The 14,355-nt window shown below is 23.9% G+C and overlaps 1 pseudogene; it reads left to right on the forward strand.

Moving 5' to 3' along the window:
- The first annotated feature begins 5,912 nt into the window (after positions 1–5,912).
- LOC113558689 lies at positions 5,913–7,133 on the forward strand (annotated as a pseudogene).
- The last annotated feature ends 7,222 nt before the right edge of the window (positions 7,134–14,355 follow it).

Raw genomic sequence — 14,355 nt, forward strand, 5'->3', positions numbered from 1 at the left:
ACGATTATTTATTTTACAAAATTTTGGTATCTGATTTATGTTTATTTATTGTTTTATTCTTGAGGAGTTGTATACATTAAAAATCATATAATTCATATCACTATACGGGTAAATTAATTTTTAATTGTTTTTAGTACACGAACTTCAAGTCCCTGATGATAAACATGTATATGTTTTATTAAGCAAAAATAAAAATAAATAATTATTTAGTTTCATGCTAAATGGTTAAAAAAAAACATTTTAATATGAGATACAGAAAGAATAGTTTAATTAAATAATAACATATCTATCCGGTGTCTCGTCATTTCGACGCGGTAATCTCGACGCGTGTCAAATGGACGCAGTCATTTGGACAAATGACAATTGGGCGCATGCGTCAATTTGGCACATGCAATTTTGACGCGGTTACTTTTAGATGCGAGTCAATGTTGACGCAAAACAAAAATAAAATATATATAACATACATACTAGCCAATTTCAACGTAAAAACCTGGTATCTGTATATCTATATATTTATATATTATAGTTTTCTTACCCATATGGTCATATATATATACGTGGATCGAAATTTTGGACAGGAAAGGTCAATGTAGACAACCACAATATCCTATCGAAGTATGTAACTGTTCAGAACGTCTTCAACATGATTTACCGAAGACCAATAACAGTATTGAGGGCTGGCGTAATGCATTTTTGGCATTAATAACATGTAAAAAACCACTGATATGGAAATTTATGGCTAGTATGTATGTTATATATATTTTATTTTTATTTTGCGTCAAATGGAGTTGGTCATTTGGACGAACGACAATTGGGCGCATGCGTCAATTCGGCACATGCAATTTTAACGTGGTCACTTTTAAACGCGAGTCAATGTTAACGCAAAACAAAAATAAAATATATATAACATACATACTAGCCAATAATGCATGGTAAGATTACAAATGTATTTTGAATAAATATTTTTTTATTTAAAAATTATGAAATATTTGCAACTCTCGTTTTATTAATTATTAATATTACCAAGTACCTACAGTATATAGCTAAAAACCATAACAATTTTATGTTGTAAAAGTAATACAACTAAATAAATGATAAATGTTTAACTTTCTTAAAAAAAAAAAAATGTTTTTCATCTAATATTTAAGTAAAATACAAATTATATAGTATGTATATTAGCGTATACAGTATAATAAATTGTAGGTATACTCATAATTTGTTTACCATTAGAGGCAGTATATTATGATATATTAAAAATTTTTGTATTCACATAATTTTTGTATTAGAAATTTAATATTAATTTAATTGGAAATAAATTAATAGAAATGTCTTATGTCAAAATATAATAATTTACTTATAGTTATTTGCCTTTGTGCTTCTAAAATATAAAAGTGACAATATTATGAATAGATTTGATTTTTAATTAATATAAAACATGTAAAATTATGGAGAGTTATGTTTTGTTAAAATTTTAGTTTTTTATATTTACCCAAAGACCTTTAAGAATAATATAAAATTGTTGGTATAATTAGATTTAAATACAAATTGCGTTTAATTCAATAACTAATAACTCTAAAATGTATTAATTTTAATTTTTAAGTATTTTTAAATAAAAAGATATTGTTGTGAATATAATACATTATAATTTAGGTCAAATATTATATTTAATATTTGTAAAAATGAGTGATGATCATATAAATTAAACATTTTAATACATTTAAGTATTATTTAAAGTAGGTATCTAAAAAAATTGTTATATGTGTGCTATTAGTCATTATCTATTTTGTTGATGAAGCTTATATATATATAATATAATATAATTCCAAATTTTTGTGTCAAAATTAAATCAATTAACTTATTCTGGAGATTAAAATTAATGTTTAATTAATTTATATTAAAAAAATAACTTATATTTCAAAATAAAATCATAAACAATTTATATAAATTGTTGATTAAAAAAAAAAAAAAATGTTTTTAATAATCAATGTAATTATTTTATCGAAACTTTTAAGATTTAAATAATATGTGAGAGTCCTTCCATATATGTTGATGGTGAAGTACTCGCCTATATAGTTTTCAGTAAAGTTTTTTTTTATTTTAATATACAAACAACATTTATTTTCAAAATGTAAACTTGTTTATTTCATACTGTGAAAACCTAGGAATGTAATAGTGATTCATTTTTTTTTTATTCAGTGATCGAAAACTCTCAAATTCCACACCCTAATAAATTCACTCTGTCAACATTGTTTCCGATAATTAGAAAACTTGCAGTGAAACGCTTTTCGAAAAGTTTCTGTTGATTTATTGAAGTGTCTGCCAGGTCAAGGCGTGTAAAAAAAATGACTAAATAATCTGAAGGGACAAAAAATAAAAATAAATAAACAAAATTAAACAAAACTCAAAAAATTAAAAGTTGACTCGATGGTAGAGCAAACTAACTAATCCGCTTAAATTAACATTATTTAATGGTGGTTACTTTAATAATTCTATAGTCAGTTGGTATAATCTCACTTTAATCAAAGCTTATTTCTATTTAAAAGCATTTTAACACAATTTATTTATTTTTTTGATCCTATTTACTTATAAAATACCTTATATTAAACAATAAAATTTCAATTAAATTCAATGTACTTGCCAATAATGTAATTTCAAGGAATAAAAATCATAAGTTATCACTAAAAGTAAATGTTTTCAACTAATTTCTTATGAAATCATGTTACCTGGGTATATCATAATATGTTTATTGTATTTTATTAATTTAGTTTAATATTTCATATCATAACAATAATTATCCAAATGTATTTTTAAATTCAAAATAAATACATGTAATTTAGTATAATTTACATTATTCAACTCAAGATAATATAATACAGTCAATTAGCGATGACTCGAAGTTGAAGGGAGATAAAAATTCACTTCAAGATATCTAACTTAAATTTATATTAATTTACATATAATTTATATTTCTAGAGGAATGAAAAAAAATTCGAGATGTCAAGTTTTTCGAGTTATCGAGATTTGAATTATCGTGACTTAACTGTATAATTAATAAATATTTATTCTAGTGTTAATAATTAGAACGTATTAATAATCATTATTTTTTGGTGAATATATTATATGTATAGGTAGCTAAAATAATTTTGCTAAAAATAAGACTGTCATATTCCTGTAGTTCATGAACAAACAATATGATTTCGTTCAATACATTTGTAAAATTTAAGTATTGCAAAATATTTAAATTTACATATTTATTAAAATGTATAAAATTATTTACAATCAAAATATTTTGACTTTTTTAGCGATGAAACTAACATATTAATCATTTTTAGATTTTAATAGTTAGTACTTAAGGTATTTTTTTTTTTAGTATAAATTATTATTATAATATTCCAATATTTTAACTGTTATCAGTTCTCTAAGAAGAAGATTGGTCGAAGTACATTTTTAATTAGATTGATCTACTTAATTATAGTTTAAATTATGTAAAGTTGGTTATGTTGTAAAAAAACGTTATTTATTTTCTAATTAATTTTTCTTATCGTTGTAAACAGAAATAACTAACAACTAATAATTTCCGCTAAAAATCTAAAATTACTCATATATCGAGTTCACAACTATATCTCCCGCATGTCATGCACTTTAATATATTTTGATTAGTTGTTGTGTTATGATATTATCATTCATTAACAGAATCTTATCAAGAAATTTTAAACTATATTGAGCTGTCCTCGACGTCAACTTTTAGACACCGCAAGACAGACAATAGAACTGTGAATTTGACTATATAATATAATACTTACGAAGTTATGACGTGTTGATAAAATTAAAATTGTTAATCTAATTTTAACCAGATAAAAGTAAAAACTCTAAATATAACTAAAAAAAAATAACAAGCTATTTTTATAATAATTTTAAAGTTGCAATGATCTTATATAATATTAATGTTTTTGTTATTTTTATTTTTATTTTAAACATATTCCTTGTAATATAATACAAATATTAAATTATAAATTATAAATTGTATATAAATAATTTCACGTATCGAATTGCATAAAGTGATGTACATGTTAAAAATTTATGTCACTATATTTGCCTTCATGACTTTTTCATGAGAATTATTTAAATTTATTCTTCACACTTTAGTGGAAGACTAAAATAAGTGCACTTTAGATATTTATGTACAACTATGTTGATTTAAAAGCTTTTTTAAACTCTTTTTTAATACATGAAATCAATCAATATTCCGTAAGTTTACTAAATGTATATTATCTCGTAGAATGTGTGTTGAATATATTGATACGATAATTCAATTGATTAAATACCAAATCTGATATGTTACATTTTTCAAAAAATGTTTTCTTATGTCCAATCAAGAAATCTGGGCACTCTTTACAACCATTAATTTTAAATTATGAGAATGAACATAATATGCAATTATTTTCAGTCTTTTTCCCTGCCTAGAGGTTTTATTATTCATTTTAAGTAAATATAATTATCCACTGTTCGGTGAGCACCGGTAGCCGATTCGTTTCCAGGTATAAAATTGTTTTATTCCGTTATTCGACTTATTTGGACAGACTTGATATTATTACAAAAAATCGAAAATGTCAAATTTGAAAAAGAATCACTGCGATTTTTATTTAACTACAAGTTGCAACTTGCAGCCCATAAATAGAAAAACAGTTTCTACAATATACTTAGTATCTATTCAGGCCAAAACTCCTCTGTGGTCACTTGTTTTATATTTACTATAATTTTTAGTAATTATTTATATATTATTAACAATATAAATTTAATTTAAAATATTATAGTACTCGCCACTATCTAATGAGAATTAGAAATTTTGTGCACTATTGACGGTACCTACGGTGATCGAACAAATTCCGTGAGAAACGTTTGAGATCGTACCCAATTGCCGTTCATGTCACATTGACAAGTGGCGAATAATGACGACGTTTCGTCGTGTGATAACACTAAAACAGAATAGAAAATATTATTGCCCTGATAATGTACTTTTCTCCCCCGCCAAATGACTCAAAGATTCAATGATAACACATTGGGCTTTGGTAACAGATCCATGCAACTATATGTCTATAATTCCATCTAACATTTGTATTAAAAAAGTTTCGTCCAAATGTTTTGTGGAAAAAATGGTTAATTAAAGACATTTTTTTTAAAACAATTAATAACTGGATGTTAGATTTTTAATAGAAAAAAGTTTATTAGAATAAATTTAATTTAAAATACAATTTAGGTGAAAAAATTATATTCCCATTATATTTACACAAGTAAACTATGAAAAATTAGATTTTCTAAAATCTATTTCATAATTTATCTACGATCTTGTGTGTGATTTACACTATACCATAAAGTTTTATGGCTTTGGTTATTGATAAATAATAATGTGATCTTAAAATGTTACTCCATAGAACTATATCACATATATATGTATATATATAAATTGTTGTAAGCTTCGCCTATACAGTTGTGACTAACTAGCGATTACTATTTATTTGATACATTTTGTCGCTCACGTATATTCCGTACCTGTGGGAGAACCTAATGAAAGCGTTAAAAAACAAATACAATAAGACTGGAACACATTGAGGTGATTACTGGCAGCATAAAAAAAATACAGATTTTCTCAATTGATTTAGTAAGCACATAAATTTTTTTTTATTGTAGTCCCATAAAAATCATGTTATGTATCTATCTTAACATATCACTCTTTATACCATATTTTAAACATACCTGAGTAAGCTCTAAAATAGGTACTTAAGTATAATTGTTGTTACCATGGACACATCCATTTATTATAACATTGCTTGATCAATCTATATTTAAGTTTTAACCGGTAGTCTTATAGATTTTAATTAAACAATTTCTTCAACACTAGTTTTTCTATCATTTTAATGAAAATAACATATTGTACAGATGTTGACAGGTCAGTTATATTAAGCAATTTTGATAAAAGAGGCTGGGTACACGTTGGCCCTGAAGATGATTGGAATTTGTACTGGGCTAGTATACAAACATGCCGTAGTCTATTTAGTATTGACAATGGTTATAGAATGAAGGACAACCAAATGATCAATCATTTTCCTAATCATCATGAGCTCAGTCGTAAAGATATGTTGATTAAGAATATTAAACGTTATAGACGTGAACTTGAAAAAGAGGGAAGTCCATTAGCCAAGCGTTTGAATGGAAAATACTTATACTTAGATTTTATTCCAGTTACATTTTTGCTACCCGCAGACTATAGTATGTTTGTAGAAGAATACCGCAAGGTTGGCCCAAGTACATGGATTATGAAACCAGTCGGAAAATCTCAAGGAACAGGAATATTCCTTATTAATAGATTATCAAAATTGAAGAAATGGTCTAGAGATACCAAGTATCATAATTTCAATACGTCTACCATTAAGGAATCATATGTTATATCTAAATATATTGATAATCCATTACTTATTGGTGGTAAAAAGTTTGATCTTCGTTTATATGTTTTGGTCACATCTTTTCGTCCATTAAAAGCATACTTATTTAAGTCAGGCTTTTGTCGATTCTGTACTGCAAAATATAATACAAGTGTTACTGATATAGACAATTTATTAATCCATTTGACTAATGTCTCCATACAAAAACAAGCAGATGAATACAACACTATGCATGGCGGTAAATTAAGCGTTCAAAATTTGAGACTATTTTTAGAAAGCACAAGAGGAAAAACTGTAACTGATGAATTATTTGACAATATTGTTTGGTTGATAGTTCATTCTTTAAAATCGGTGAGTTACATAATGACTAATGATAGACATTGTTTTGAATGTTATGGATATGATATAATAATTGATGATAATTTAAAACCCTGGTTAATCGAAGTAAATGCATCTCCTTCACTGGCAGCTACTACAGGGAATGACCGTATATTGAAATACCAATTGATTGACAATATGTTAAATATAGTCTTACCAATCAATGGAATTCCTGATGTACGTTGGAATAAATGTCCATCTCGAGAGGCAGTAGGCAATTTTGAGCTATTAATCGATGAAGAGTTAGCAGAAAAAGATAAACCCGGACCTTCAACTAAAATAGATCTAAAGGATAAATTAAAGCGAAAGACCTAGACATTGGAAAATTAATTAGTGCATGAGATAAATAATATATAATTAATTTAAACAATAAACATCTTATTTATAAATATAACAATAATTGTATTCAATATATATCAATTATTAATCAGGATCTAATAAGTTTACTAGTAACGTATAAGTTAATGATTAAAGTATTTTTAATACATTAACAATTATTGTTACGATAATAAAACGGATCGATAAACATAATTACCAATAATAATTCAAGATAAAGAACCAAATCAAAATTTCTAATAGTTTTATAAATGTGTCATGTCGATCCGGGTTACTTATTTTAAATGAAAAATTAATTAAAGTAGAAAGAAGAATTGAATACTCAGAACCAGAAACACGGGTAAAAAACTTTATATTTTTATTAATATGTATTGAGTTATAATTTAAAAAATATTTTATTGGGCCTATCTCTAATTGGTACTTACTACGTTATGTTATATGTATTTTATACTTTTACTCTATATATATATATATATATATATATAAATAGAAATAAATGTTGGCATACCAAAACAAACGCTCTTAAAACTTAATGCCATAGTCCAGTTATTCATTTTCACTATGCGAATTCTGTTTGCCAAACAATAATAATAATAATAATAATAATAATAACTCACGCAATTATCAAATGATTAGCAATTGGCTTAGTTGACGCCTAAAGCGCTTTAATGTCCAATATATCACATGACCGTAATACATTGGAGTAAACACTGAAAAACATACGTTTCTAGAAAAAAAAATTACCAGTTAACGATGTATACTTCCTCCACCCCCCCCCACTCATCAACTCATTTTTATTTACTTCTTTTAACACTAAAATAAAATAAGAAACAAGGAGTAGGTAGGGATTTTCAAAAATAACTGGTTGACTTCAGGTAAAATTGATTACTAGAGCAGAAATTATATAATATATACACCTATATAGAAAGTATCGAGTGTGCGTCAATGTCTTTTGATGGCTGAATATTCAATGGTCGCTTCGAGCACAGACCTAATATGAATAAATAAACAAAACGGGCGAACTGGAGATATTTAACTATTTTACTTTAAGAATCGATCACGTAGAAACTTAACTAATACACTGTATTCAAAGATTATTTTAATACTACACAACTGTTGATAATGAAAAAAATAGGACAGGAATATGCAAATAACCTAAAACAATATTACGTTTTATTTTTTATTCATTACTTAATTTTTGTTTTTTTAATAATTAGGTACTTTGTTTTATGAAAATGTATAACACAAAATAAATAAAATGTTGTATATATTGTAAGTCTATGTTTATCGTCCAAACAGTTGGTAGTATATTATTATAAATTATTACATTATCTATATAGCTTTATCAATGTATTAGCTAAATAGTTTATATTATTCTCGTATGTTACCATAATTACATAATTCAGTGAAGTCAGCAATATTCCTGTCTGTTAACGAATTCGGAGCAACATAGACATATTATAATTACACGATATATATTTAAAATTATAAAAATTAAAAATATAATTTATTTGTATTCGATTGTTTTAAACTATAGAATCAATGATTTTTTTCTATACATTTATAAAAAAAATAATATTTTGAAAAAAATTTGAACAAATAGTTTAAAATGAATAATTACTTTGAAATCCATAAGATCTTGTAATATTAATGAAAAAAAAAGAATTGAGGAAACTGTTTCTGCTATACCTATAGTAGGTTTGGCTAAATACTCTACAGAATCATAAAATATTGTATTTTCGTGTTTAGTTTTAATTTAATAATAATTAATTGTATACGAAAAATGGATTGTAACTGCAATAGTTTGATTTTTTTTTTTTAACTTTCTGACAGGGGTGGATCCAGAAATTCATCAAAGGGTGGTGGGGTAATTAAAATATATCCATCAGATACTATTCATACCTACTTAATAACATACTTATTAATATAAACATAATTAATTACTTATTATTTAGTTATTAATATTCACCATTTACAATTTATTTTTACAAACTGGTACCAATGACAACATTTTCATACTATTATAAATTTATAAAATTTAAATATAATAAGATCAAAAGTGGGGAGTATTCACCCTTTTACCCCTCCTTGGATCCGCCACTGCTTTCTGAGGATAGTAAAGTTATAGTTATATTTTATTTATAGTAATATCATTCGTATTTTCTAAATTTGGTTGGATTTACTCATTCTTTTTTCAAACATACACATACATCCAATAGCTGTTTATAAATAAATTGATCATCTGTTGTGTGTTAAGTGTTGTTTAAATTGTGTGCTCCCGACAGAATAGGTACTAACAACCAGTATTCCAAAGACAAAATTTTGCATACTTTTAAAATTATTTCTAATTCTTAATTAAAAATAATACTTTTATACTATTCAATTTTATATATATATATATATATATATATATATTATTATATTAATATTTATTATTTTTTTGTAAATTATAAACTTCCATAGTTATAGAAAAAAAAATTAAAAAACTTGCAAACATGAGAAATGTATTTTGATGTGGGCTATATTTTCAAATTCTAATTCTTCTGAAGACAATTATAATTTTGTTATTGTATAAAAAAATTAAATTTAAAAAATATTTAGATTACTTTCATAGTATTTTAATATTACAATAATCGGAATAAATAATAATTTTAATTATTACCAATTGTAATTTAATTAATATTGTATTATTCATCAGTTGTATGCGACTTTTCACTTTCCTTTAGTTTAGATGTGTTAAAGTGTTTCTTTATGGAAAACAACGTTATTTTTTACGTATATTTAAATGTTGTACGCATATTTTAAATAAATTCAGTAGGGCTTTTTGCAAATCCCTAAACTTGATAAGCGAGACAAATGCAAAAGAATATTTTGACAAATGAAGATGATATTTTTTTGCGCCACTACTTGCGTATATAATATGATACTACAGTCAACATAATATAGCATGGTTTTAAGAGTAAGCAAGATTGAGTAGTTTCATAACACAGACAATGCTATAAAGGCCATCTAAAGTCTTGAGACTATTCTGATCCCATTATTATAGACTTAAACTTTAACCGATTCAAACTTACCATAGTTGTTGTGCATGAAGTTGTCTTATTATCTATAATAATATAATAGTATCTATCTTAAATATAAATGTTTATTTTTAATATATAAGATTATAAAATATTTTTAAATTTAAATTTATCTATGTATAATTATTTTTATGAAGGTTAATGTTTTTAATAATATTTTGTAGTAAAAAAAAGAGTTATATAATCATTTAAATATTGAAAACAAGAAGAATAAAAAGATATATTATCTGAATTATTACTATTTTGTACATACAGAATGATTCACCAAGCATGTTATGGTTCACGGACATCTTTGAAATTTTCTAATATACTTAAAATATTGAATCTAATATATAATAGTGATACTTGAATCATTTTTATAAAATATAAATATTAATAGATTAATATAAATTGCTAATATGTTTAAGTTACCATAATTCCATATATATTTAGCATATTATGATCGAAGTATTAATTATCCTCAGTACTCAAAATTAAATAATTGAATATCTACACGTTCAAATGGATTCTGATACGTTAAATTTTCAGAAAAATTACCCGCTAAGTATTTTATTACAAAAAGGATGATTTTCATTTAAAAAACATAAGTTTAGATTTTAAAAGGACACTTCTTAAGTAAAATTAAAAATCTTAAGAATTTAAAAATATGGTGTTTAGGAATATTTAAAAGTTCTTAAAATTGGATTATATTTTGAATATTAATTATACTTGGTGAATCACCGTATATGCACATATATATTGATATATTGTTAAATCGTATTTATTTTTTTATTTTTATTTATTTATTTTATTTTTTTGTAAAATTAATACATGTTATTTTATTTTAAATACGGTTTAATTTTTCTGTAAATAATAGCTAGATTGTAAACGCCTAATAAAATATAAGTATATTATAACCAATATAAATTCATTTAGCTTATCTATTTTTTAAAAAGTGTAAGTTTCTGATTTCAGTGTTGGTAATTATTATTTTAATTGAGATCAATATTAGTTTATGTTTATTTTATTTTTTATTGTGTTAATAAAATATTTGAAAAGTTTTGGTTTTTTACCTTAACAAATTATTTTTGATCTAGGTTTATATTGTATTAATTAGGTATAATTATTATATGATTAAATAAAATAACTACTTGCATGGAAATAAAAGTTTTTATTATTACTGATATATTATTTATTTAACATCGATTGGTAGTGACATAAATGTAGGCATATTGAAATAAGTTAATTGTAATCTATCAATTTATTTTATATGATTAGTGGAAAGAATAAAATAATCATACTTTAAAATGTTAAATGATGTATTGGTTGTATGATTAAATATTTTTACTGTACTACTAAACGTCAAAATAATTTTTATTTTCATTTGTTAGAATTTAAGTCTTAGGTAGTTATTTTTCCATAATAGGGACACCCTTGTGTGTTATAGAGTAATAATAACTTTTTGAATAATTGTGTGTTAGCGAGATAAAAATTAGATAAATAAAGTTTTTGGTACCATAAATACCATGGTATTTTTATAAGAATATTTTTAAAACAATGAAGTGTGTCTTGATACGAAAGGGTTGTACACCGTAATTAGTTTAATGTAAACTGTTAAGAATAAAAACTAATTACGAATATGGGGTGCTTATGCTATTTGCATTTAAAAATATAAAATACATATTGTTTATAAAATATAATCAACTAGGTATTTCAAGTAAACTAAAATGTAGATTAGAAACTATATATTATTGTCTAAATGGAGTAATGTGTACTTATATTATACATATATTCCGTTATAATATATTATATTTTGTTCAAATAATAAAGAATAATGATATTGAAAATAATATTTGATTTATAAATGTATTCAATTATCTGTCTATATTATATACTTGCAAAATCATAATTTAAATATGAATTTAATATTTAATATTGTCTAATATAATTAAAAATATAGATATTTGGTATCAAAACAATTTTTTTATTTATGATCCCTGAACTTGAAGATCTTAAAGATTAGTAGAACAATTTAATCATTAATAAATTAAGTTGTTTTATTTAGCATTTAATTATCATAAATTATATGAACTATTATGTTCAATGGTTATGTAAAAGTGTAAAACAAAGGTGATAAGTCTCCTTATTCATTATACATTATTGTGAACAATTCACCCAATTAAACATTATTATTGTTCAGTTAAGTTAATGAGTAATATCAATACTAAATTAAATATCAATTTAGATATTGAAATTTATATTAATATAAATACATAAAAAGTGTATATTTTATTATTCATACTTTATAGTATTGTAATAGTATCAGAAATTTCAAAATGTATATTATCTATTATATTTTTGTGTAGTGAAAAAAAAAATTATAAATCATGAAAATTAAATCTTATTTTATAACATGTATGTAATTTAAACTCTTAAAACTAAAAAAAAATAACTGTAGTGATAGATGTTATTGATATTTTATAATTTAACATCATATTAATTTCCCATTTAATCATCGGACTTTTAATTGCTTATCAATATTTTTTGGGGTAAGGAAACTTAATATCGAACATGTGTGTGCTACATATAAAGCTTCTGTTTCAGAATTAAGGGATTTCTAGCCCACTGTGGTCCCACAATTTAATTAACATTATTGTCTATTAGGTTTCCGCTAATCTTACATCCCTTTCATTTTACCTCATCTTTATCATACACCTAAGAAACACTAAGTATGGTTCCAAAGCGGCAAAGCTGCTTTCTTGATTTACATAATATTAAGAGCTCGATGGTCAAATGTGGTAGTACCCAAAACATTTTTAATAACGTTTGTCGCCGTCGTTATGTATTGAGTTTTTATTATTATACGCCGATACTGCTAGGTACCTACCAATAATAAAATAACTCATGCATGCTATTTACGAACTTATATGAAAAATGTAATGTCATGATAATTAAAAAAAAAAAATGAATAACCTAAACATAATTATAGTTAATTGGTTGCATAGCATGCAGACACCTATATGAATAATGTAATTATTGTTTTTAATTTTTATATTTCAAGTTATTATGTACCATCATAATATAATATAAAGAATGTATAATTTATTTCAATATATAAGTATATACCATATTATTATTATGTTTGCAAACAAAACATAACCTACTTAAAATATACGTATAGTAAAGCTATCAGTTAACACGAATTTAATATCATTCATATGATTTTTTTCTTAATTAATCGTTAGCTGAAATTACCTATACTTTATAGGTACTTACTCGCAATATACTACAGTCTATTGTAGAACTATGTTTTCGTTAGAACTTTGTAGAATCGTTTACTTACTTTGTATATCTGATATAAATATAACACAATATTCTTTATCTTTATTATTTATCTTATACAATATAATATTATGAAAATATTGCCAAGAACTGAGCTTATTATATTTTATATCATTAGTTTACTAAAAATATGAAATTAACAACATTAAATCGAACTTCACAAGTTATCTAGAGTTTTCTTAAACGGGTTTACTATGCATATTGTTAGATATAAACTCAATAAGGATATAAAATGTATTATACATATATATTATTTATCGTTTAGCTGTTACTTAAACTTTAATCCAATGATCCGTGTAATAATTTATAAATTCATTGAGCAAGTTTCTTAATGTTAATTTTGGTTATATTTAGATTTAAAATTAAAAATAGGAAGTTTTTCATATTCATGGTAAAGATAAAGAAAATAGCAGTCTAGTTTAAAAAAAAAGTTATTTACTAACAACATCAAAAGTTTTCAATAACCTTAACCGGGTGAGTGCTATATTCCTATAGCCAATAAATATCTTATGAGAAAATCTCTAACGGTTTAACTGTATCTTTGAAAAAAACTGTTATATATTTGTTTAAAATGATTCCTCGCACTAAACTTATTCTAACCCTATATAAAAAAAAAAAACAGATTTAACGTCTTACAATTTTTATTCGAATACAAAAATATTATATCTACAATAAAATATAGTAAATATATTTTTAAATTTAAACTAAAAATTTTTTGTTTAGTCAATTATAAATTATATCAAGTTAAACTAAAATATTTATACTTAGTCAACTATACCTAAATACTTATAATATTTCTT

Source organism: Rhopalosiphum maidis, chromosome 1 (genome assembly GCF_003676215.2).
Source record: "Rhopalosiphum maidis isolate BTI-1 chromosome 1, ASM367621v3, whole genome shotgun sequence".
In the NCBI taxonomy this organism is placed as follows: Eukaryota; Metazoa; Arthropoda; class Insecta; order Hemiptera; family Aphididae; genus Rhopalosiphum; species Rhopalosiphum maidis.